Genomic DNA, 23,091 nt, shown 5'->3' with positions numbered 1-23,091 from the left:
GGGGCTCTTCTTGTGAACTGCTGGCGCGCAGTTGGTGGATGTGTAGAAAGGATGTGAGCGCTGTGGTTCTCTCAGGCTCTGCCCGCTCCAACCCAATTGCAGTGCTGGAAGCCAGAGGCGAGGAGGGGTTGGTGGCCTAAAGGAGGGCCTAGGTCACGGAGGGAGGGAGGAGAAGGGAGGCCAAACTGTGGCCAGGCAGGTGCTCCCAGGGGCCTCGGGAGGGTGATTGGCGGGTGTGGGGATATGGGTGGGCGTAGGCTGGGGCCGGGCCTCAGCGCTGCGGGAGCCTGTGGCTCCGCCTCCTCCGCCCCCGCCGCGGGACTATCTGGTCCCGGCAGCAGCGATGTCCCCCGGCAGGAATGTCCCTCCACAGATAATGTTATTTATATCTCTGGGCGGGTCTGTGGCTCGGCAGCACCAGGCGCCCGGCGGCCGCTGTGCCAGGAGCCCCGCGCTGCCCTCCTCCCTCTGCGCCCCAGTTATCCCGCTACTGCTCCGGGCTCGAGGTGGCTGCAGTTTCAGCCCAAGTGCAGGTGAGGAGTACTGGGAGGGACGAACTAGAAGCCCGGGAGGAGGGGTCCATTACGCGAGGAAGGAACGCGCGGGGCTGTGGCCCGGTGGGGGCGCGTGACTGGAAGCCTGGGGGAGGACTGGGGGGTGGGGGGAGTAAGGAGCCTGGGGCTCGTAGGCGGCAGGGCCAGCGCTTGCATCCAGTAGGCTGGGGTGAAGGGTAGAGCTTCGGGCTTCTGAGGCTCCCAGCAAGCTAGGCGCTTTGGAGACGCAGATCCTGGAGTCTAACGGCCCTGGGCGGGAGAGGCTGGGGAAGGCACAGTCTGGGTGCGGGTCCAACTCAGCCTCTGGAGCCCGGGCAAGGTTGTGTTTTGCGTACTCACGACCTCCAAGCTGCCCCCATAGTTCCTTCTGCCATTCTACCTAGCCTACCCCCGCCCCGCTTTCATCTTCTTGGGGACAATTAGCTCCGCTTCTGTGTAACTTAGCGTTCCCGCTTCCCGGACCGTAGGACGCCGAGTCAAGAGAGAACAGGGTAATAGGGTGGCAGGCCCTGAGGGGCACCATACTCTGTGCATGGCTGGCTGCAGCGGGAGAGAGAAAAGGTTCCCAGCCAACTGGTTCTCCCTAGTCCTTCTGCACCTTTCCAAGCTCCAGACTCTTTCCAAAAGAATACGCACCTCTTCAGAGATGCTTGGGACTTGCATCTCCCCGACCAGATCTTGACCCAGACAAATAGCAGAAAGTCGGAGAAATACCTAGAACTTAGGTACTAACAGTACAGAGCTCCCAGGATCTTGGGGTTTGTGGGTGGGTGGGGGAGCAGAGTGGAGGAGGGTTAAAGTTACAGTTTCCGTGACAACGAGTTTCAGGTAGGGCCTTGATTTATTAGCCTATTAATAACGAAGCCTCTGTTTGGAGTGAACAATTAGAAGTGCTGGGAGTTAATAATAATGCACTTAACTGTTGCTGAAGCCAAAAGAAAAGGAGTCCCTGTTTCTGAAAATTTAAATTTTACATGTTACCGACGTTAGTTGGGGGGGGGGGGGAAGGGAGGTGACAATATTTGCATACTGAGAACTCTCATTAAAGCTTAAGTGGGGAGATACAGAGACTGTCAGTCAGCCCAGAGCAGTGGCAGTTCTTTTCGAGAGTCAGGGTTATTCTTTGCTTTCTAAGGAATGTGCCCTGTGTGGCACCTAAATGACAAAAGCTAGGAAAATGACTACAAATTGAGATTTCTCAGGTGTGATTCTTAATTCTCCACCAGACTTCTCTGGACTTCCGAGATATTTCTTGGTCGTATTCAGTGAACCTTCATGGATTCGACAATAGTAATGATAGCTTGCGTTTATATATTCCTTTGATATTTTACATACCCTATATATATATTTTTATCTTCACAACAACTTGTGAGATAAGTATAATCATCCACATTTTACACATGAGGAAAATGGAGCTTTGAGAGGTTAGGTCACACGTTATTAAGGGGCTACTTGAATCTAGGTGATCTCTCCCAGCCCTTTGTTATTTTCTGTTTTACCTTAGTCAAGGAACTTTCAATCCAAAAATCACGACTTCTTTACTAGGGTATAGGAGAGCCTGATAACAGAGACATTGGGGCATAACTGAAAGCTCAATAAAGCTGGAACCAAGAGTATGTGGGTTTAGATCTGTGGTCTGACTCTACCTGTGTGACCTTGGGCACATAATTTCACTTTTCTGGGCTCCAGTTTTCTCACTTCTAAAAGGGGGGGGGGAGGATAGTGGATGACCTCTAAGGTCCCTTTCAGATCTAAATTCTGTAGTGCCATGATGATTTCAGCAAAGACTAAGCAGACCAGTTTACTTAGATTGTAGGCAAAGTGCAAGGATTGAGGTAATATTTATAGTTTTATGCATATGTTTTAGGTAATTGGAAGAAGCTTGGGTGGGTCCTTGGTTTCAGAATCTTCCATTTCTAGGTCCCTGGTTCAAATTCTGTATGTTGGTCAGTAGAGGCTGAAAATCATTGACTGGTTGCTAAGGGTGATTCTGATAACTTGCTAAGACATTTTGAGCTTCAGTCAGTTAAAGAGAGGGTTGATGCTTCAAGGACATACCTCTACTGTTGTAGACAGCAGTTACAACATAGATTTTTTGGAGGAGGGAAAACCTGGAAATAGCTAGGAAGGTTTGATAGTGCACTTGAACAAAGGGATAGGACACAGGGAAGGCTGTGGAAAATGCTTAGAATTTAGTTGTTTGTCCTTTTTAAGGGTTGGATGGGATCCTAGAGGTCATGTAGTCCAAAGTCTCAGGTAAATTTTTCTTTAGAGACCTTAAAATATCTTTTTTTTAAAATTAGGACAGTTTTTAGTTAATAATTTCTGTGATTCTGACTATTCACAGCTGGTATATAATCCTAGCCCATATCTTTTCTGCCTCCATGATTGCTTCCTGAAACTTTGCCAGGCCAAAATACTGAGGTTTCTTTTCTTCTTGGTAAGAAGAGAAAGGGCACATCTTCTACTGTATATTTCTTTTATCATAATGAACACCATGAATCTTTTTAAAATTAGATACTTAAAATCAATTTCATGGGGAGGTGCACATAATGATCATTCAACTCTGAACTTAATATCTTTCAAATTTCCTTCTAGTTTTTGATGATTTATATGCATTTTTATATAGTTGTAATTAGTGTGTAATATTCTCTTGAGGTGTTTCAAGTCAGCTGAGGCACAGCATAAAGAGGTGTGTGTATGTGAGAGTAGTATGCAAAATTGAGAGATGTATTAGGTCTTTGGGATGTCTGTCTTAACCCAAATTAATCACCAAACTACTTTTGAAGTGGTTGTGTTTGGGGTGTTTGTGTTTTACACAGAACACTACCCACCCCCAGCCCCAAACAATAACCATAGTTGGTGCTTGCAGAGTTGAAAATCACACACACACACACACACACACACACACACACACACACACACACAACTACTGATGTTTTCCTGAAGCTTCAAATTTATGGTCCATAATTTACAAATTTATTTGAAAGCACTAAGAGTAAAAACAACTGTGATGGGAAATTTGATTCTATGAGGAAAGACAGTGAGGTACATTACATAAGGGCAGAGAAAACATCAGTGATCACACACTGAAAATAATCAGAAAATTGTATTTTTTCTCAAAATACTTTCCTGACTTCTCCACTATTCAGAAACTGAATAATGTCCTCTAGCCTTTAAAGATAGGGAAATTTAGGTAGAAAAATTAAGGGACATTAGTTCTGGGTGTCAGAATTGGAACCTAAAACATCCTGGCCATATGACAAAGATGGTTCTTTCCTGTGACAGCTGTCACACCAGAGGAATGAGGCATTCTCCATTTGGGAATGCTAGGGTCAGGGGAGAGGAGGCAGTTGGGAAGGTCTGCCATCAGAATAGTAAACCTCTCTTTGTTGCTGAAAGCTTTTCAACTTCTGCATACATTTTTGCTCCTTCTCTCTATGAACAGAATATGTAACCCTCCTTCTTATTTAGAATAATTCCTCTACCTGTGTTCTTGATCTCTTTCCACCTTGTCTCCTATTGGCCTCTTTACATCTTTTAACAAACAGTGTCAGCCATAACCAATACTAAAATAACCTTTCATCAACCCTTCCAGTATATTAGCTCCCATCTCTCTTCACTGCTAAACTTAATCAAAAAAGTTATGTATCTTAGGTTTCTTCATTTCTTTACCATTCACTCTTTCTCCAGCCTCTTACAAACTGGCTTCTGCCTCTCCCATTTAAAGAGCTCATCAGTGACTTCCTTATTGCTAAATCACAGGATCATGAGATTTTGATTTGATAAGCGACCATAGAGATCATATAGTTCAACTCTTCTCATTTAAAAAAAATGAGAAAACAGAGGTCCAGGGAGATTGTCATTTGTGAAGGTTACACAGGTAAAATAAATAAGCAGAGCTAGAATTTGAACTCGGATCTTTTGGTTCCCAATTAGTCAATGAAAAAAATTATGCAGTGTTTTTTTCCTCCATTGGATGATTTCTGGTTCTCACTCTCTTTCCCCCCTTTGCAGCTTTTGATATTGTTTAGCCTTCCCCTCTGCCTGCCACTAGAAACTCTCTTCTCCTTTACCTTAAGAGATTACCACATTCTCTTGGGTTTTGTCCGCTCTGCTCTTTCATCCTCTTTGTTGGCTCCTTATGATCTTTCTGGTATCTTAGTGCAGATGTTCCTCAGGGACCTGTCCTCTGTCCTATTCTCATCCCTCTCTATACTCCCATGGTGAACTAATTCACCCCAAAAGCTTCAACTACTAGCTCTGTGCTGTTGACTCTCAAATCTGTTTTTATATATAGTCATGAACCTCTCTTCTGAGCTCCAGAATATCTCTATATAGCTATCTCACCAGCACCTAGAGCCAAGCTTGTTCTGAACTGAGCTTATTTATCTTTACCCCTGTTCATCCTCCTGACCACACCATCTCTATGGATATTATGGCCATTTACCTGACCTCCATGTTCAAAGTTTTTTCCCTCACTTTTCACAGACAATCAGTTATCATATTATATGTGACCTGTTGTGAACATAGTTCTCTTACTTCCATCCTAGCCTTTCTATTACCATCACTACCACCTTTTTATAGATCTTCATTACTATCCAACTGAATTATTGCAACTTATTCCATTCTTTCCCCTCCAGTGACAGGATAATAATTGTCAAGGTGGAAGCACCTCAGAGGTCATCTGGCCCAGGGTTTTTTAAACTTTTTTGACTTCAACCCCTTTGGTTCAAGAAGCCTTTAGTACAGCCATTTTATAGATGGGGGAACTTAATTCAGTAAGCATTCATTTAAGCTTCTACTGTGGGAGGCACATCATAGATACTTAATGATTCATTTGCTATGCTGCTGCCAGAATGATCTTTTTTATGCGTAGATCTTTCTGTGTCACTTCTCTGACAAAAATCTTTTGTGGATCCCTATTGCTTGGTATATAAAGTTCACTTTCCTCTTATTGGCCCTCCACAATTTCCAGCCTTATTTATTCTTTTTTGTATACTCTATGATCCAGTCAAACAGGAATATTCTGCTTCCCCTCTCTGAATGCACCCTGTATTCTCATGTGACTGAAATGTCCTTCAGTCCGATTTTTTTTCCTGTTAAATTCCTACCTATTTTCTAGGTCTCAGCTCAAATGCCACTTTTTAGGAAGACTCCTCTGAATTCCTCTAGTTAATGACTTTCCCATATGGATCTCTCATAACATTATTTTGTACCTCCCTAAGACACTTACCACATAATAGTTTTATTATAGTTTTATGTATTTGCATCTTATCCCTTTGCTAGGCTGTATGCTCCATAGGGATGCTATGTCTTATTGAAACTACATATCATTCCTCATGCCGAGTACAGTGCTTTGCACATAGTAGGGGCTTAAATGTTTGTTGAATGAACTGGCTCAATTAAGTATTTAGTGATTATTGTATAAATATTTGCAAAATGTTTTGTTGTGTTTCTCCCTTTTACTGCTCCTATTTCGCAGTCTTTAGACAGAATACCTGAGGTACTTTCCAGTGTCAGCCAATCTCAGCACACCATTCACCAGGGGATTCCTAGTCTTACAACTCATGAACTATTTTAAAAACCAAAGTGTACAGGAATGTTCCCTTGCAGAACCATCTTATCCACTTATGACATTCTGATATCATCTTCTTACATTCCTCTTCCTGGTTCTCTTGGCTGCAAATATAAATGATCGGTGCACATTCTCCACATTATCACTCCTTTTCTCTTTCTTCATTCCCCTCCCTCTTCCCTTCTTCTTTTTCCTCCCCATGAGTTCCTTTTTCTTTCCCTATCACTCCCCTTTTCCTCCATTAATTCTTCTTTCTTCTCCATCACTAACTCTTTCTTTTCCATCAGTTCTTTTTTCCTCCCCCACCACTCCCTCTTTCTTCTCCCATCCTTTTTTTCCCCTTCTCTCTCTCTTCTTCTCCACACCCCTTCTTTCTCCTCTCTTTTAAAAAATAGTATTATTGATATCTTTCATTCATTTCTGGATATGCCCCTCATGAGTCTCATTTGTAACAGAAAAAGTTCAGCAAAATTCATCAAGTGACCATGTCTGACAGCGTATGCAGCATTTTGAACCTATAGTACCTTAACTGTATCTTCAAAGGAGAAAGGTACGTTTCCTTATTTGTTTTTGGGGAACAAAATTTCACTTCTTTTTTCCCCCATACCGTAATCTGGGTTTCCCTGGTTTCATTGTAGTGTTTCATTATCCCTCTGCATTTCTGTAGTCCAGTCCTAAACTGCAATTTTCTGGGTAGTTAACAATCAAACAGATCCCTTCTATATAACATCATTTTTTTAAAAAATGTAGCAAAAATCACTTGGGGACAAGGATCTGGATGCTCTTAACTACAATCAAATTATCTAGTATTTTTAAAAATAATAAAGTATCTAGTTGGTTCCAGAAGAGTAATTACTTTCAGTTATTCTCAACTCTAGGTTTCCCATATTAACTAAGGGAAACAGAGACTTGGATAATCAAAAACATGAATAAGGTGAAAATAATTTGCAGTTGTCTTTAAAATATTTTTTTGTACTTAAATTTGTATATAGTATGTTTGATCTGGGAGGTCACAGCCATTTAAGTGAAATAAGACATACAAAGAAGATCTATCAGAGGTATAATGGGAAAACTGATCAGATATTCTGTCTCTATGTTCAGTTATTCTCTGTTCCCTAAGGCATTCAAGATATGACTGTTACTACTTTAGCTGCCTCTCTGCTACCTAAGTATAAATTTATCCATTTGATAAGGTTTTATTGTTTTGACCCATCCCAAACTTAGTGGTATAATTTCTTATTATGGGTCCTCACCAAGGTTGAAGCTGTGGTTGTTTTCTATCTTCAGGGACACATTTAGATGGAGTTTAGTTTGTTTCCTTTGGGTGGATAGAGTTCAGTGATTTCTCTTTAATTTAGTCCCCAGATTCAAAACTGAACCCAAGTGTATGAATGACTGATATTGCCATGTATTCATGTTGGTAAAGTCTGCTCATGTTAAAGGCCACAGATGGGGCCTTTATGTAATATTACATGCAATTCAATTAAATAAATATATTAAGCACCTGTAATGCACTTTACTAGGCTTTGTAGATACAAAGATACAAGTGATGAAGTGTCTGCCCTCAAGAAGCTTACAATTAGGAGTACTGTTTCCTGATTCCCTCCCCTAATCATCCACCTCAAACTGTGGAATTTGTTCAGTGATCATGAGTGTCTGGATTCTTGTTTCCCATTAGGGAAACTGAATTTATATTAAAAATTGAATTTTTTTTCTGAGGAGCTGACATGAAATGGAATCATTTGTGTAGACTTTTTACTTAAATATACTGAAAAGAGATTGTTCTGTTGTGGGTGATTCATGATATCTGTTTGTTTTGGTACAAAGCATTCGATGTGCAGCTGAAGCTGTGTTTTTGCTTGAATTTACTACTTAAATTTTTTCCTACATTATCTTTAGGTTACAGAAGGGGAAAATAAGATTTCTCCCTGCTTTTTTTTTAACTTTAAAGTCTTTTGCCATATTACCACATGATATCCCTATCAGATTCTATAAAATAAAGAAAGACTGAGTTTGGATGTCAGTTGATTGGAAAATTAAGACAGGAAGTATTACATGTGGTTCAGTAGTTGGTATCTCGTTAATTGGAAAGGTGGTGTACAGTGGGAAGAAATAGTATTTACTGTATTTGCTTATCTTTTTGGTCTATCTACTTGTGGTCATTTTAAATCTTGAGAATGTAGGCAGGTTGGATTTAGTGTACTCATTGAATTCTAAATGGGCAGAGAAATGAAAGGAAATGTCACAAGTACTTTATTTTGTTGGGGAGGTGGGGAGATGTGGAATAGAAGGGATAGATAAAGGGGCCTTCTCTTGTTTTGAAGGAGTCTGTGTCTGCTACTTACATGTGTATCAATAAAACCTTTGTTCAGATAGCTGCTGTGTATCATTATAAAGTAGAGGCCCTGCTCTGGGTCTGTGATTTCATTGGTATAGGGAACTTCTGGTATGGAAACTTCCTCCTTTAATGGAACTCTTATGTAATTTATGGTTTTACAGAGTTTCCTGGGGGCACTGAGAAGTTTAGTGACGGCGACAAGTAATTACGCATCAGAAGTAGAATTTGAGCACAGTTCTTCCTGACTTCTAGGTGGTTTTTATCATGTTGCCTTTTAGAAACAGAGTAAATTTGGAGAACATTTTTTCATCAAACTTTGGGAAAAAATAATAACAAAAGTGATGACCATTATATTAGTAAATATATGAAAACTCTTTGAAATGCCGGTACTAATGTCACCCAGATGAAATACTTAAGATTAGAATTGAAGTAAATTGTCACAGTAACTTTTAAATTCATTCTCACAACACCTCTGCCAGAAAATTCAGATTAAGATGCTGCAGGGATGAAATTTAGATCTGGCAGAAACAAATCTTAGAAATGTTTTGAATCTGCTGCTGTCTTTACATTCTTTCATGTTTTTTGTCTATATATTTATGCATATGTATGAATCTTTAAAAAATATATTCATATACCTATATTTCATAGGTTTGAAATCTCAACAGCTTAGGTTTTTAAAAAAAATTTGTGTGATACATCATTATACTTTTCTACTGATTCAATAGTTTTGGTTATGGATATATTTCATTCATATCCCACTGGTATGGAGGTTTGGTTTTTTGTTACTGTTTTTGGCCATACAGCATACTGTAAACATATCTCACCTCTTCTGTGAAGCTTTTTTTGCTTGTTATAGCCCACAGACATTTTACTTTTCTGAAGTCCTTAGAGCACTTTTTGTCACTGCTACTTACATATCATATATAGTTTATCATATCATATTACATTATATCCTATCATAGATCTCATTTCCTCTTATCTCCTGTATATCATGCCATGTCATATCATATATCATATATATTATGAAATTCTTGCTATTTCAAGAATCACAATTTAGAATCATAGTAATTAGAAGCATAGTAACAAATGGAAAGCATTTATTACACGCCAAGAAAGACCTAGTTTCAAATTCTGCTTCTGACACATATTGTCTCTGTGATCTTGGATATGTAACTTAACTCCTTGTTACATCAGGCAAATCATTAAGATCATAAATTACAGATAAGTTGCTACACTGCATTGGAGGAAGTTTCCACACTAAGAGTTCCCTACACCAATGAAGAAGACACAAGTCTGAGCCAGTTAGAATGTTTTAACTTTTTCATGTGTCTGTCTGGTCTCCTGAAATAACTTTTGAGCTCCTTGAAGACAAGAACTGTGTGATTTTTATATGACTTCTTTGTGTGTCCTGTTGGGCAAAGCACATAATAGACAATGAATATTTGTGGATTGATTCTGGAATATTTATGTAGACAATTTTTTGCTCCTGAGCTTACTAGTGGGGTGGGAAAAAGTACACAGGACTCATGAAGAGTCCAAGAAGCAAACACAACCTTGTAATTCTTAGCTTTTTTGTTTTGTTTTAAAAAGTACTCCTTCCTCATTAATATGTAGGACTTCATATTATATTATATTATACTAATGAGGACTTCAGTGAAATCATTTTAGAAATTTATTATATTTATATTAATGAGGACTTCAATGTAATCATCATTATAGAAATTTCTTTTCAAATGTAACTGTGATACTTAGTATCATAGGAACAAAGATGAGATATTTCTTGTATATTGACAATGGACTTTAACGTGGAAGTACTTGAAATAGACTGTGAACTCCCTTAGCTCCCATGGATTCTTTTCTATGCTAATTCTCAAATCTACTTATCCAGCCCTAACCATTCTCCTGACCTCTTCCAGTCTTGCATCTCCACCTGGACATCTTAATCTGTATGTCCTATAGACATCTTCAACTTAGAATGCCCACAACTGAACTTATAATTTTTTCCCACCTAAGCCCTCACCTCTTCCTGACTTAACAGTTGCTGTCCAACCTAAATGTCATCCTCTCCTTCTCAGTGTCTTTCTCACCCCATCCTTCCACACCAACTAATTTGTTGCCAGATGTGGTTGATTTTTAACTTCATAATATCTCTTGTATATATTTTCTTCTTTTCTCTGACTGTCACCAGCCTGATGGAGGCCCTCATCACCTGAATTGTTGTTGTAGCCTGCTGGTTTGTCTCACTTCCTCTAGTCTCTCTCTACACTCCCCTCCAAGATCAAATAGGAAATCCACTCTTTGGCATTCAAAATCCTTCATAAGCTAGCCCACTCCTTTCCAATCTTGTTATACCTTAGTCACCCCCACATAATTCTGCAGTCCAGAAACACCGGTCTCCTTTCTGTTCCTCACACAGGTTCTTTCATATCCTGATTCCATGCATTGTCCCTTGATGTCCTCTGTCCGTGTAATTCCCACATCATGCCTCCTGGCTTCCCTGGCTCCTTTCAAGTCTCAGCTAAAATTCCTACCTTTTATAAGAATCTTTTCCTGATTCCTCTTAATGCTAGTGCCTTCCTTCTGTTAATCGTCTCCAATTTATCCTGTGGATGGCTGGTTTGTATGTTGTCCCTTTCATTAGATTGTCCCCTTTCTTTGTAACCCTACTCCTTAGCATAATGCCTGTACCCTAGTAGGCACTTAATAAATGTTGACTGACTGACTTTGTATCCCCAGCATTTTGTACAATACCTGGCACATATTAGGCTTGTTTCTTTAGAGTACAAAATCTAACCTCATTAGGGTAAAGGTATATATCACATAACTTGCTTTCATTTTTAGATGACTTTCAAGCTTTTTTTAAATTGGTTTGGATAGAATCAATATGCCCCCTTTTACATTATACCTTGTACTCATGTATATTATACCTCGAGCTCTTTGTACCAGACAGTGGGATTAGTTGTTCTGGAGCCTACTTTGGACAAAATTTTTATAGCTGATTTAAACAATGATGATTAATACTACCTAGTATTCTAGCTGGGGCTTCCAAGAATATGCAGGACTAAGAATATCCACAAACTTCTTTCCTTGTAGAAGATTAAAAAGAAATGTCCAGAGGAATTTAAGGGGCTCTGTACTGAAATTTGCATTTTTTTTTGACAACCTCTGTGTCTTTGTGGAGCTAAATCCTCTTTTTAAATCAATGTTTAATGATTGTTTTCATGTTTTAGGATTTAAAAAAATAGCCAACATTAGACTGCTCCTGATGATAAAACTATATCCTAAAATAATTAATTATATACACCCAGATCAAGGTCCTCCCACATGATTTTCAAATGAATGTTTGTTTCATAATGACCCCTGGGATGAAATGCTATTGTAGTGGGTGTTCTGGGTGATAGTAACCAAGGGAACATGGGGTTCAGAGAAAGAAAACCCACAAAATCTCTATGTTCATATTTTTTCTGAACATATTTTACATACTTTCCTTAATTTAAGTTTCAAGGTAGAAAACACTTTGTAAATGGGCATTGGTTTATTTCTTCATGCCCTTGTTCTCTATTACACCCCTATAAAAAAAGTCAGTTTCACCAGTGATAGGACTTAGGATACTGCTTGCTCAGGCCTTTCAGTACTTTTTGTTTCTTCAACAAAACTCTCTCTCATACACACACTCCCATTGCAATCCAACCTCTCTCCTCTGCCCCATGATTGACAGGAGCTCTTGTTTAGCTCCAGAAGCAGCCAGAATGGGGCCATTAGGCCTCTTTAGATCCGTGTAGGAGTTTGGGATACTGCTCTTGGTTTTGAAAGGGACCTCAGAGGCCCTTGGGAAAGTATTGAGAGGGATAAGGAAGTAAAGAAGATAAGGTCAGTCAGTAAACAAGCATTTATTAAGGGCTTAAGATGTGCCAGGCACCTTGCTGAGTTCTGGGGATATAAAGATTTGTGAGTCTGGACAAATCACTTAACCCTGTTTGCCTCAATTTCCCCATCTGTGAAGACATAGAAGGAAATGGCAAGCCACTCCATGAAGAGTTGGACATGACTGAACAAGAAGATGGAAGATGGAATGCCTTCAACAGGAAGGCATTAGCATTAATGAAGACTTGGAAAAGCTTCTTGTGTGTGGGATTTTAGTTGAGACTTGAAAGAAGCCAGGAGGTGAGGGACAAATGTGAAATGGATCAGAGCATCAGGGAAGTAATGAGGCTTATTGAGGAAGAGGAAAGGGACCCAGTTGTGACAACAGAACCCTGAGTGGTAAGGCAGTCATCAAAAGCCAATATTACACAGATATGTATTCAACTAGTGATCATAATATCTCTGTATATATCCTAGTGTAAGCAATATACTTTTAGAGCAATACACTTTTAGAGTGGAATGGGTGTCAGGTAGAAGTGATGGAACCAGGATTTGAACTCAGATCCTTTGCTGCTAAAGCCAATGTTCTTTTCCCTATATCATCCTATCTCTTCACAAGGTAAACTGTTATGAACCTTTTCAATGGCTTTGTCTTTCAAAGATCTCTTAAATAAACAGAGGCCATACTGTCCTTCGTATGCTCAAAAAAGAATTCTATCTTTATCCTATATAGTAGAGTCTTTAGATATAATGAAGTTCCTAGAGCAGTCAGAGGCAAGGATAGAACATTTTATTCCACCTGAATGTAAAGAAATAGGGCATTTGGGATAGGGAGTACCTCTACTTATTGCTATTGGCATCTAAGAGTACACTGTTAGTTTGGAGGGGAATTAAAGAGAATTTCACCTCTCAGGCTAAGCCAAGTAGTTTGCATTTCAGAAATTGGATAGAGTCATTCTGATTGTGAGACCAGATATATTTCATCCAGATTCTGGATCCAGGACATTCAACTGTAAGTTTTTCATGGAACTCATTTTGTGACTATGATTTGTAGTACAGGATGGTAACTTAATACTGTACCCTCAATGTATCAAGCTATCTGACAGTTCATACTGCTTCTGACCCAGAAGACATTTACCATGCTTTTTAAAGTTACTCAGAAAAAAATTAGAGAAAATTATCTTCAAGGTACTCCCAATCCAAGTGAGGAAAGAAAAGGACAGGGATAATCATTGTTTTGCAGAGCTATTCTCAAGGACTCAGTACATATTTCTTTTTGTTTTTTTTTTATTTTTTTGCCTTTTTTGGAGGGCAATTGGGGTTAAGTAACTTGCCCAAGGTTACTCGGCTAGTTTGTGTGTGTGTGTGTGTGTGTGTAGGTGTTAAGTGTGGAACTTTTGGCAGGAACCAAACTCAGGTCCTCCTGACTTCAGGCCGGCGCTTTTACTCACTGTGCCACCTAGCCGCCCCTCAGTACATATTTCTTAAAGGAGTATGTGTACTACTCTAGGTTATAAGTATGCACTGTTTTGGGCATTGGTATATGACTCAGGATTAATTTGATTCTTGCTTTATTTTTTCTCTCAGTAAATATCTATTTTACTTTTATGAAACCTGTGTAGCCTACCAAAAAAGAGGTAGAAGATGAATTGTGAACTCTAAACATCATAGATTTAGAGTTAGAAGGAATCTTAGAAACCATTTTGTCCAATCCAAATACAGATAAAGAAACTGAGGGCCAGAGAGTAAGTGGCTTGCTCAAGTTCACAGAGTTAGTGAAAGGCAGATTCAGAATGTGAACCCAAGGGTTGTGATGTTAAGGCCAGTTTTCTTTCCACTAGCCTAGTGAATTGTCACCTAGGGTAGGAGTTGGAAAAGTTGAAGTCTAATCCTTAGTCACTAACTGACCTTCAGCTTTCAGCTTCATGACCTTTGCATGGAAGGCACACTTGACCACTGAAAACTCCTCTTTAGAAAAGAGAAGCTAAGATAAAAATAGTTTTTATTTTAAATGTGAAACTTCTTAAATCATTTAACCTTCCTAAAGATAAGTATTCCATAAATACAGTGTAATGATGGCACTTTGCAGACATCATCTGGTCTCCTTTGAAACCTTTCCAATAGAGTGGTTGGGAGTAGATGTTCCCATATCTGATTTACAGAATCATTGAGAGAATGATTTTTGTCAAGGTCACACTGTTCAGTGGGAATGAGAATTCTGAGACCCAATTTGTCTTCTGCTTACTAATTATACTCTTCTGAATTGGTGGTGGAGGAAGAAATTATTTTTGTCAAAGCCAGGACACAAGCAGGAATGGTAGTGGGATTGATCATGCATTAAGATATAGTCTAAATTGTAATTTTCAAATGTTGGTGGGCTTGGACCTAACTAAGATTCCACTTCCCACACAATATTGAATCAGTGGACTTCCAAGTGGATGAAGCAAATGGTATAGAGCCTGGGGAAGTACTTTTATGGAGAAAATTGACTGTGACCATCTTGATGGACTCATCAGAAAATTCTGTTAGTGGCAGACTTTGAGCACCATCTCTGAAGCCATGGGAAGGCTGGAGCAGGCTCTGCCTTTTTAGCTTAAAAATTCTTTAATTCTTCCATTCTTCATTCTTCTCTGGAGGTATTTACAAACAGTTAAGTCTCCTGTCCTTAAACAAGGGGGAGTAAGGGGTGGAGAAGAAGATCCATGTCTTTGAAACCAATTGGGGAAAGGGAGTGATGGGGGGTAAACGGGATCCCAAAAGGTTCAGCAGATATTCTGATCTTATCCAAGACCAGAAAACCTGCAATATCGTCTGGAAAGAATTCAAGGTCTCAGGCTTAATTGGAGTGAGAGTTGTAGAAGTTTATTGTTACACTTCCATGAGAAGCGGGCAAGAGTCCTTTAGGGGACCTGCTACACTTCCATGAGAAGCGGGCAAGAGTCCTTTAGGGGACCTGCTACACTTCCATGAGAAGCGGGTAAGAGTCCTTTAGGGGACCTGCGAGTGAGAGGGGTACATGCTTTTACTTTTAAAGGGTAGGGCTGCCATTGTCAGGGCTGGCCTGACAGGAGGGGCCTCAATGCATAGACAAAGGTCAGAGCTGACCAAGAGGAGCATGTGAATAGATAGTTTAGATAAGATTTGGGCCAGACTGGAGGAGACATGAGGGATTAAGTAAGAACAAAGGAGTCCCAAGGTGTTGCCTAGGCCTAGTGGGGATAGGGGGAAGGGGCAGAGTCGGAGGTTGGGAAAGGAATTTTACAGATAACAATTTTACAATACAAATTGCAGTTACAATTTCACAGACTGGTTTCACAAGTTGGTTTTACAAATTGACCTAGACCCCAGGTACCCCATCAGGAGGAATTTGGGGGCAACTGGATGCTCTATAGAAGTCTGGAAAGAATGTGGGAAACAAAGAGGTACTTTCAGTGAGTTGGTGTAAGATGAATCTTGTGGTTGATAAGGATAAGGGAAGGATCTTGTTTCCTGAAAGCTCTTTGGGTGTGAATGCTTTTTCTTTGGTTGGTTCATGTCACTGGAGGATTTCCTCATGGATGTACAGTGTTAATGAACGAGAGAATTGTTTGCCTCCTACCCCAAGCCATCTTCCTGGGAAAGACAGAAGCACAAGGACCTGTCCTGGTGGGTAGTATGAGGATTTTTTTCCTGGGGTTTTCTTATATGATAATAGTGTACAAAATGGTTTCATGTGATGGTGGTGGTGGTGGTGGTGGTGGTGGTGTGTGTGTGTGTGTGTGTGTGTGTGTGTGTGTGTGCGTGTGCGTGTGCGTGTGCGTGTGCGTGTGCGCGCGCTCGCGCGCGCTGGGGGAATGTTGCTACTATTACATCAGTACTACTTCCCTCTGTAGGGAAAGGTGAGACCCCAATGAACCTTCATTTAGGGTCCCTGCTAAACTCTTCTTTTAGTATTAATGGTGGTGGCCTGCTCAGGTGAAGGTGATAAGATGGGGAGGGAGGAGAGACTAATCCTGTATTTGAGACAGGAGTTGGGGAAGGGGAAAGCCAATCTGCATGGCTTCCTTATTCAAATCCTCTTGGGGAGCCTCTCTTACAGCCAGATTGAATAGGGAAAGACATTTCCTGGGAGCCTGGTGTAGCAACCAGATACTTAGTCCAATTCCACAGCTGTTGGCCAAGTTAGCCCCTCCTCCCAGGCAGGGCCCCAATCATCAACCTTTTGATACTGAGGCATACTTGGCTCAAAATAGCATTGGCTTTTTTTCCTTCTCATCCTCCCCACCCCTTTTCTAAATTGATGCAGTATCTTATTGTGAGATTCCCTCTGGCTTTCTTAGGTCTTTTTCGTGCTTTCCAGGCGGCTCCCTCCCATCACTTATCTGTCTTGGATGCTCTGCTTCTCCCCCTCCCCCAGCGAGTCCTCCCACCCCCTAAGCCTGTGAGCTCTCTTTGATCTCATTTTATTCCCTCTCATGTTTCCAATCTCTCTAGGTGGTGTTGGTGTTGGTGGTGTCCTTTCTGGTATCTGAATGCCTTGCATTCAGTCTCATCTGTAAAGTGCATTAAATATGCCTCAACACTCCCCTACTTCTTTCCACTGAGGGTTTTAAATAAAAATGGGCTTAACACTGCCTCCTGCTGCCTTTCCCCCAACATGCTTTGACACTTTTGTTTACTGTGCAATAGCTAATTCTTAGCTCATGTGAGACGGTCACACATTTCCAGTAAGAAACTGTTTTTATGCCTATTATGTTGATTCCATCCATCTTGAAAATATGACACAGATATGCCAGTTGTCTTTTTTAATTCCGTTCTGTTTTTGGGATCCATAGTTAGCAGTCAATCAATAAGCATTTATTAAGTGCTTACTATGTTCCAGGCACTATCTTAAGCATTGGAGATACAAAGAAAGACTCAAAGAAACCAAATATTTTATTTGAACAGAATTTTGTTTCAACACGTCATTACAGTAAAAAAAACCCTTTGTATAACAAAAAATTATCTGGAAAATGACTCACTTATTATTATGCTTGATAAAATAAAATTGTAATACATGTATTTGTATGCCCTCCATGAAGTTTATTGCAACTAAAACTTGATTCATATTTCTTGACCTGTGGATGTTCACAGTTTCAGAAAACTTTATCATAGGATGTTATACTTGGGATATGACACTAGTTCAAGTCCCTGATTTTATGATGAAGCATCTGAGGCCTGGAGAGTTCAATTGACTCAACCCATGTCATACATGAATCTTTTTTTTTCCCCTTTTTTGGAGGGAGGAAGACTGGAGTTTTTCCATTCTTCTATACAGGTTTCCGCAGACTCTATAATTGTAACAATGATAAATAACAACAACAATAAAAATAGCTAGCATTTGCATAGTGCCCTAAGGCAGGGCTTCTTAAACTTATTTTACTCTTGACCCTTTCTTTATTTTGGGCAGCTTTTGTTGTTGTTGGGTAACCTGAGGACATTTGTAGCGTGGAGTGCACATACTTTGTATTTTGAACCTAGGCTGCAGTGAATTGTCAGGATGTAACAGAGGCAAGTGCTGACAGAAACACCTCAGATTCATTACGTGTTTGATTTTTAATTAATTTTTGATTGTTGTGCATTCAGAAACTTTTTACGGTTGCCAAATTTTTGCGACCCCATGTGGGGTCATGACCCACCCCACATTTTAAGAAGTGCTGCTATAAGGTTTATAAAGCATTTTATAAATATCTCTTTTGTTCTTGTGACAAACCAGGGGAGTAGGTGCTATTATTGTCCCCATTTTACAGTTGAGAAAACTGAGGTAGACAGAGGTAAAGTGACTTGCCCTGGGTCACATAGCTAGAGAATAAATGTCCAAGGCTAGATTTGAATTTGGGTCTTCCTGATTTCAAGTCCTGCACTCCATCCACTGTGCTATAGTTGGGAAATTAGCATAGACGTTTGCATTATTTTGAGTCTCAGGGGGGAAAAACCCTGGATAGTTCAAAATTTTGTGACTTGAACACTGAAGTAATTGGCCGTCCAATGTTACATGGCACATTAGTAGCCAAACTACAGCTAGCACTCTGTAGTGACAGCGATCCTCATGGTCTCTCAAGGACCCTCAGCAAATTCTCTTGGACATGGAAGGGCGTCTCTCTGATGCCACTGAGGAAGTTAGTTAACAGGCTCTATCAGAGCTACATCTTCAAATAAAGACAATTTCAAACCCCAGTACTGCACACTTCCAGGTTTCTGCATATTTTTCTCCTTAATTCACTTTCTAAATCCTGGGAATCTTTAATCACTGTGGTGCTCTGGATGGAGCATTCTGCCTGGGGAGGTGATTAGTGAGCGTTTTGGTTTTCAGTTCTCAAACTTTACTATTGTTATTTTAGCTAATCCTTATGTGTAGTCCCTGAGAGATAGGCTGGGCAATACTCCCACCCCACTTTATAGTAGAAGAGAAATATTGTGATAGGAGAGGAGGGACTTCGTCCAGAGCCACAAAAGTTATTAGCAGAACCAGAGTCATACCGGCAACCTGGGAGTTTTGTTTTGTTACTGAGCTTGCTTAAAGAAAGCCCCTTGAGAAACGGCCAGTTAGTTGCTGGCAGCAAGGTCAGGGGATTCTGGTGAAAATATTGGATGAGCTGAGGAAGTGAAAGGGAAAGAATTTTGCTGTGGAATCTTTCTGTGGCCCATGCTGGTTTCTTCTCAGATGGCAGGGTTTTGAAGGAGTTTTGTCCGAAAGGTCATAAAATGCCAGTTTTCCTGACTTTGCTATTGACAAAAGTGACAAAATCAAAGGGAAGGTGACTGTTAGGACAATTGTAGAGCTGTTTGCTCTAGGGAGGATGCCTGATAATGCAACCATTCTTCCCCCACCTCTTCCCTCTCCCGCTCTTCACTGGATTCCTGGGGACTATGACATCATATTCCCCTCAGTTGCTTTATCCATATATCTTCAATCTGAATTTCCTTTTTCTTTGCTTCTCTCCCCCCATATTTTTTCCTTTTCCTCCCTGTTTCCTCAATCAGTTACTAGATGATACTAGGCCAAGTAGGCTGCATGCATTAGTACCATCTGCTAGGCATCCAGTTTGTCAGGTCAGAGCCTGGTCTGTGGCCAGTGTTTTCACAGCTTAGTTCTTGGTGTCCCTGCCCTCTGTGTCTGAGTGCAGCACTGAACAGGTGCAGTGCTACAGTGTCTGTTTTTCCTGATGTACCCCCCCCCCCCAGTCAGGCCCAGCTTTGCAGTCTTGCCAAGAGAAGATTGAATGGGGGTAACAGGTCAGGAGAATGCCTGCCCTTTGCCATCTCACCTCTGTGGATCATCTTATCCTGGGTGATCTGTAGGAAGCTCAAACAAAATATGACCAAAACAGAACTCATGTTACCTGTGCACCCCAACCTGTCTGTCCCCTAAACTTCTGTATTTATTTTTTATTTTGATTTTATGAAAATATTTTCATTTTCAGTTCCAGGTACTCTCCCTACTTCTACCTCTATCTACTCTATCTATTGAGAAAGCAAGAATTATGATAGCCATTATACATAGGAAGTCAAGCAAAACATATTTCTGCATTAGCTATGTTCCAAAAAAACCCCCAAGAAAAATAAAGATAGGAAAAAATATGCTTCAATCTATCCTCTGAGAGCATCCAGAGGTAAATGCTGTTTTATGTCATTAGTCCTTTGGGGTTGTGGTGAATCATTGCATTGATCAGAGTTACTAAGTCTTTTACTCTTGGTTATCTTCATAATATTACTGTTACTATATAGATTGTTCTTCTAATTCTGCTTACTTTACTTTGTATCAGTTCATATAAATCTTTCTAAGTTTTCCTGAAACCATCCCCTTCATCATTTATTGTAGCACAATAATATTCCATCATATTCATATGCTATAATTTGTTCAGTCGTTCCCCCAAATGATGTTCATCCCCTCTGTTTCTAATTCTTTACTACCACAAAAAAATTGCTATAAATCTCTATTTCTCTTGAAGGTATTATGTACCTCCCACTCATCCAAGCTCATAAATCAGAGCCATTTTTGACTCTTACCTTTCTTACTCCCCATATCTATTCAGTTGCCAAGTCTTGTCCATTCTACCCCTTCAATATTCTTGGCATTTGTCTCCTTTCTTCTTATGTGGTATTCTAGGTCAGACCTAACTCAGGACAGTCCAGTGATTCAGGTTTGGCATTGGAATGCTTATGGACTATAAATTATAATAAAAGTCACTTTACTTATAACAAAGATTTATTACTTAAAACAAACCCTTTTCTTTTCAGAATAGCAAAGGAGTCCTTGATTGCCCCCTTTTTCGCCTCCAAACTTTTTTGAAGGGGTCTAATGGTGGGTAGCATAGTCAATCATATCATGTTTTTATACCATTATATCAAGGAAAGGCAATTATGTTAGTACTGCAGGGATAGAAAAGATAATGCTTTAACCCTTCACTTTGATTAGGGAAACAACATCTGATTATGTTTACTGCCTTTCAGTGTGAGTTTATTAGATATTTTCCTTTGATTATGAAAAGGTGGAGCTAAAAGAAGCCATTGACTTATAAGATACTCTAGCTTTGGGTTGGGTTGGGTTGGTTAGGGAGTGGAAACCATGGAGGAAGGCAAAGGACACAGAGAGCAGAGGTTGAGGGTGGTGAAAAACTATATAATAATTTGGCCTAGGACCACTCTAGTTTTAGACAACCAAGAGAGAAAGGAGGAGAGAGAAGGTCAAGGACCAGGTACTTCTTCTGCACATGCTATAGAAGGTGGACTTTTCCCACAAGTCCAATCTCCTTTTTTAGAGTACAGACAGAGTTTTTGGTGGGTATTAGTTTGCTGATGAATGTGGAATGCATGAATCCAGGGAAAAGGTTACCATACAGAGAGTCTGGGGTCAGTGTGTAAGCCATGGTTTACTAGCATTTTAGTTTTCCTTGGATATTAGAATAGGAAGGTGGAATCCTGAGGGATTTTGTTTCAACCTCTTTTTCTGTGGATTTTGTTTTCTAACAGAGGAAGAGACTAAAAGGGTAACTGAATTTAAAAAAAAAAGTTTTTAGCAAAGTTATTCTAAGGACATGAAATCCTTAAAAAATCCATAGGTCTGACTAGCTAAGGTTTGGAGAGAGTAGTGGGTATCTCTACAAACACTGTTGTACTTGTTATTCTTCCAGGTACAGAGAGCCCACACAACTTTCTTTTCCTTTTCTTTTTCCCTTTCTTGGCCTTCAGTGATGGATTTAGTACAGGTGACAGACTGCTGTATTCTAGGACTCAAGAGGCCTGGATTTATGTCCTCTTCTGACTCTGCCACTTACTAACTGGTTGACTTTAAATAAGACAATTCACTGCATCTCAGTTTAGATTTTAATCATCTGTAAATCCAGAGAATTGAACTAGATAATCTCTAAAATCCCTTATAGCTCTATGGTGCAGATTAGATTAGGTAAGACATTTGTTAAGCACTTACTATGTGCTACAAACTATGTTAAGTGCTGGGAAGACAAATCAAGTAGAAACAAAGTCCCTGCCTTCAGAGAGTTTACATTCCAACAAGACAAGATACCACATTGAAAGGAGATTGAAAAGCAAGGATGGGAGGGGAGAAGGAAGAAAAGTCCAGAAAGTCAGGATGAACTGAGTCAAGTTAGAGGTAAGCAGTACTGGCTTGGGTTCTCCCTCAAATGGAAGTTCCAGAGAGGAACTGGCCAATTAGAGTAAGAGACCACAGAATTGGAGATATTTCCAACATGAGAAGGCAACTGGAGTAGAGGTGGAAAGGTCCAGAGTCAGGGACTGAGCTCAGTTATAAGTAGAAAGAACGCTGAGTGCCGTGTGACCCTGGGCAAGTCACTTAACCCCAATTGCCCTCCAAAAAGGAAAAAAAAACAAAGTCTCCTTATGGGGGTGGCCAGGTAGCACAGCAAGGAAGAGCACCGGCTTCACTGTCAGGATGACTTGTGGATCGAATCCGGGCTCAGACACTTAGTACCCACCCAGAAACACCTGGCTGTGTAACCTTGAGCAAGTTACTTAACCCCAATTACTTTAAAAAATAAAAAAAGGACTCAGTGTGAAGTCAAAAGAACTCGTCTTGAATTTCAACTCCTCTAAGTAACTGTGTGACCTAGAACAAGTCACTTCAACTCTCTGATCCCTGTCTGTAAAACGAGGGGGTTAGACTAGATGACCTCTAAGGTCTTTGTCTACTATGGAGCTCATTCTGTGATTTTGCTACTCTAGAGCAGTGGTGACAAACAGAAATGGCAGCCACTGAACTATCTGAGGATTCCTGCCGCCTCCTGAATGCTGACTTAGAAAACCACATATTAACAGTATATATGTTTTATTGTTATTTTTGTTTAGTTTTTGTAAAACATTTCCCAATTCCATTTTAATTTGATTTTGGCCACACTCAGGAGTGTTGTGAGACACATGTGGTGGCAGTGGGTCATGTGTTGGATACCTTTACTCTAGAGTAGTAGTTGGGCTTTGTCCACAGGCTGATTGGGAGTGGTGGCTTGTCTGTACCACTGAAGGTTTCAGTTGGATATACAGTAGTTATCTTAGCCAAAACTGAGGCAAAGACCTTTGTTCCATTGTTATTTACTGTTGCCTGAGGTTTGGAGGATGCTATTCACTTCACTCTCCACCCAGTGATCTCATGATACAAACTTTAGGAGAGGAAAGATGCTTTAAAAAGAGAAGAGGGGGTGGGGAGAGAGAGAGAGGGAGAGGGAGAGAGAGAGAGAGAGAGAGAGAGAGAGAGAGAGAGAGAG

The 23,091-nt window shown here is 40.3% G+C and overlaps 1 protein-coding gene across 1 annotated transcript in view; it reads left to right on the top strand.

The window, feature by feature from the left end:
* The first annotated feature begins 295 nt into the window (after positions 1–295).
* SPTB (spectrin beta, erythrocytic) overlaps positions 296–23,091 on the top strand; it is a 168,991-nt gene continuing 146,195 nt past the window's right edge. The window contains exon 1 of the mRNA XM_069082374.1: positions 296–533. The gene's annotated coding sequence lies outside the window, so the exon portion shown is untranslated. The remainder of the gene's footprint in view (positions 534–23,091) is intronic.

The sequence above is a fragment of the Petaurus breviceps genome, unplaced genomic scaffold (assembly GCF_028583685.1).
Source record: "Petaurus breviceps papuanus isolate PSGF00001 unplaced genomic scaffold, PetGlider_PUasm1.0 164, whole genome shotgun sequence".
NCBI classification, from domain to species: domain Eukaryota; kingdom Metazoa; phylum Chordata; class Mammalia; order Diprotodontia; family Petauridae; genus Petaurus; species Petaurus breviceps.
This window is presented reverse-complemented; position numbering and strand designations above follow the sequence as displayed.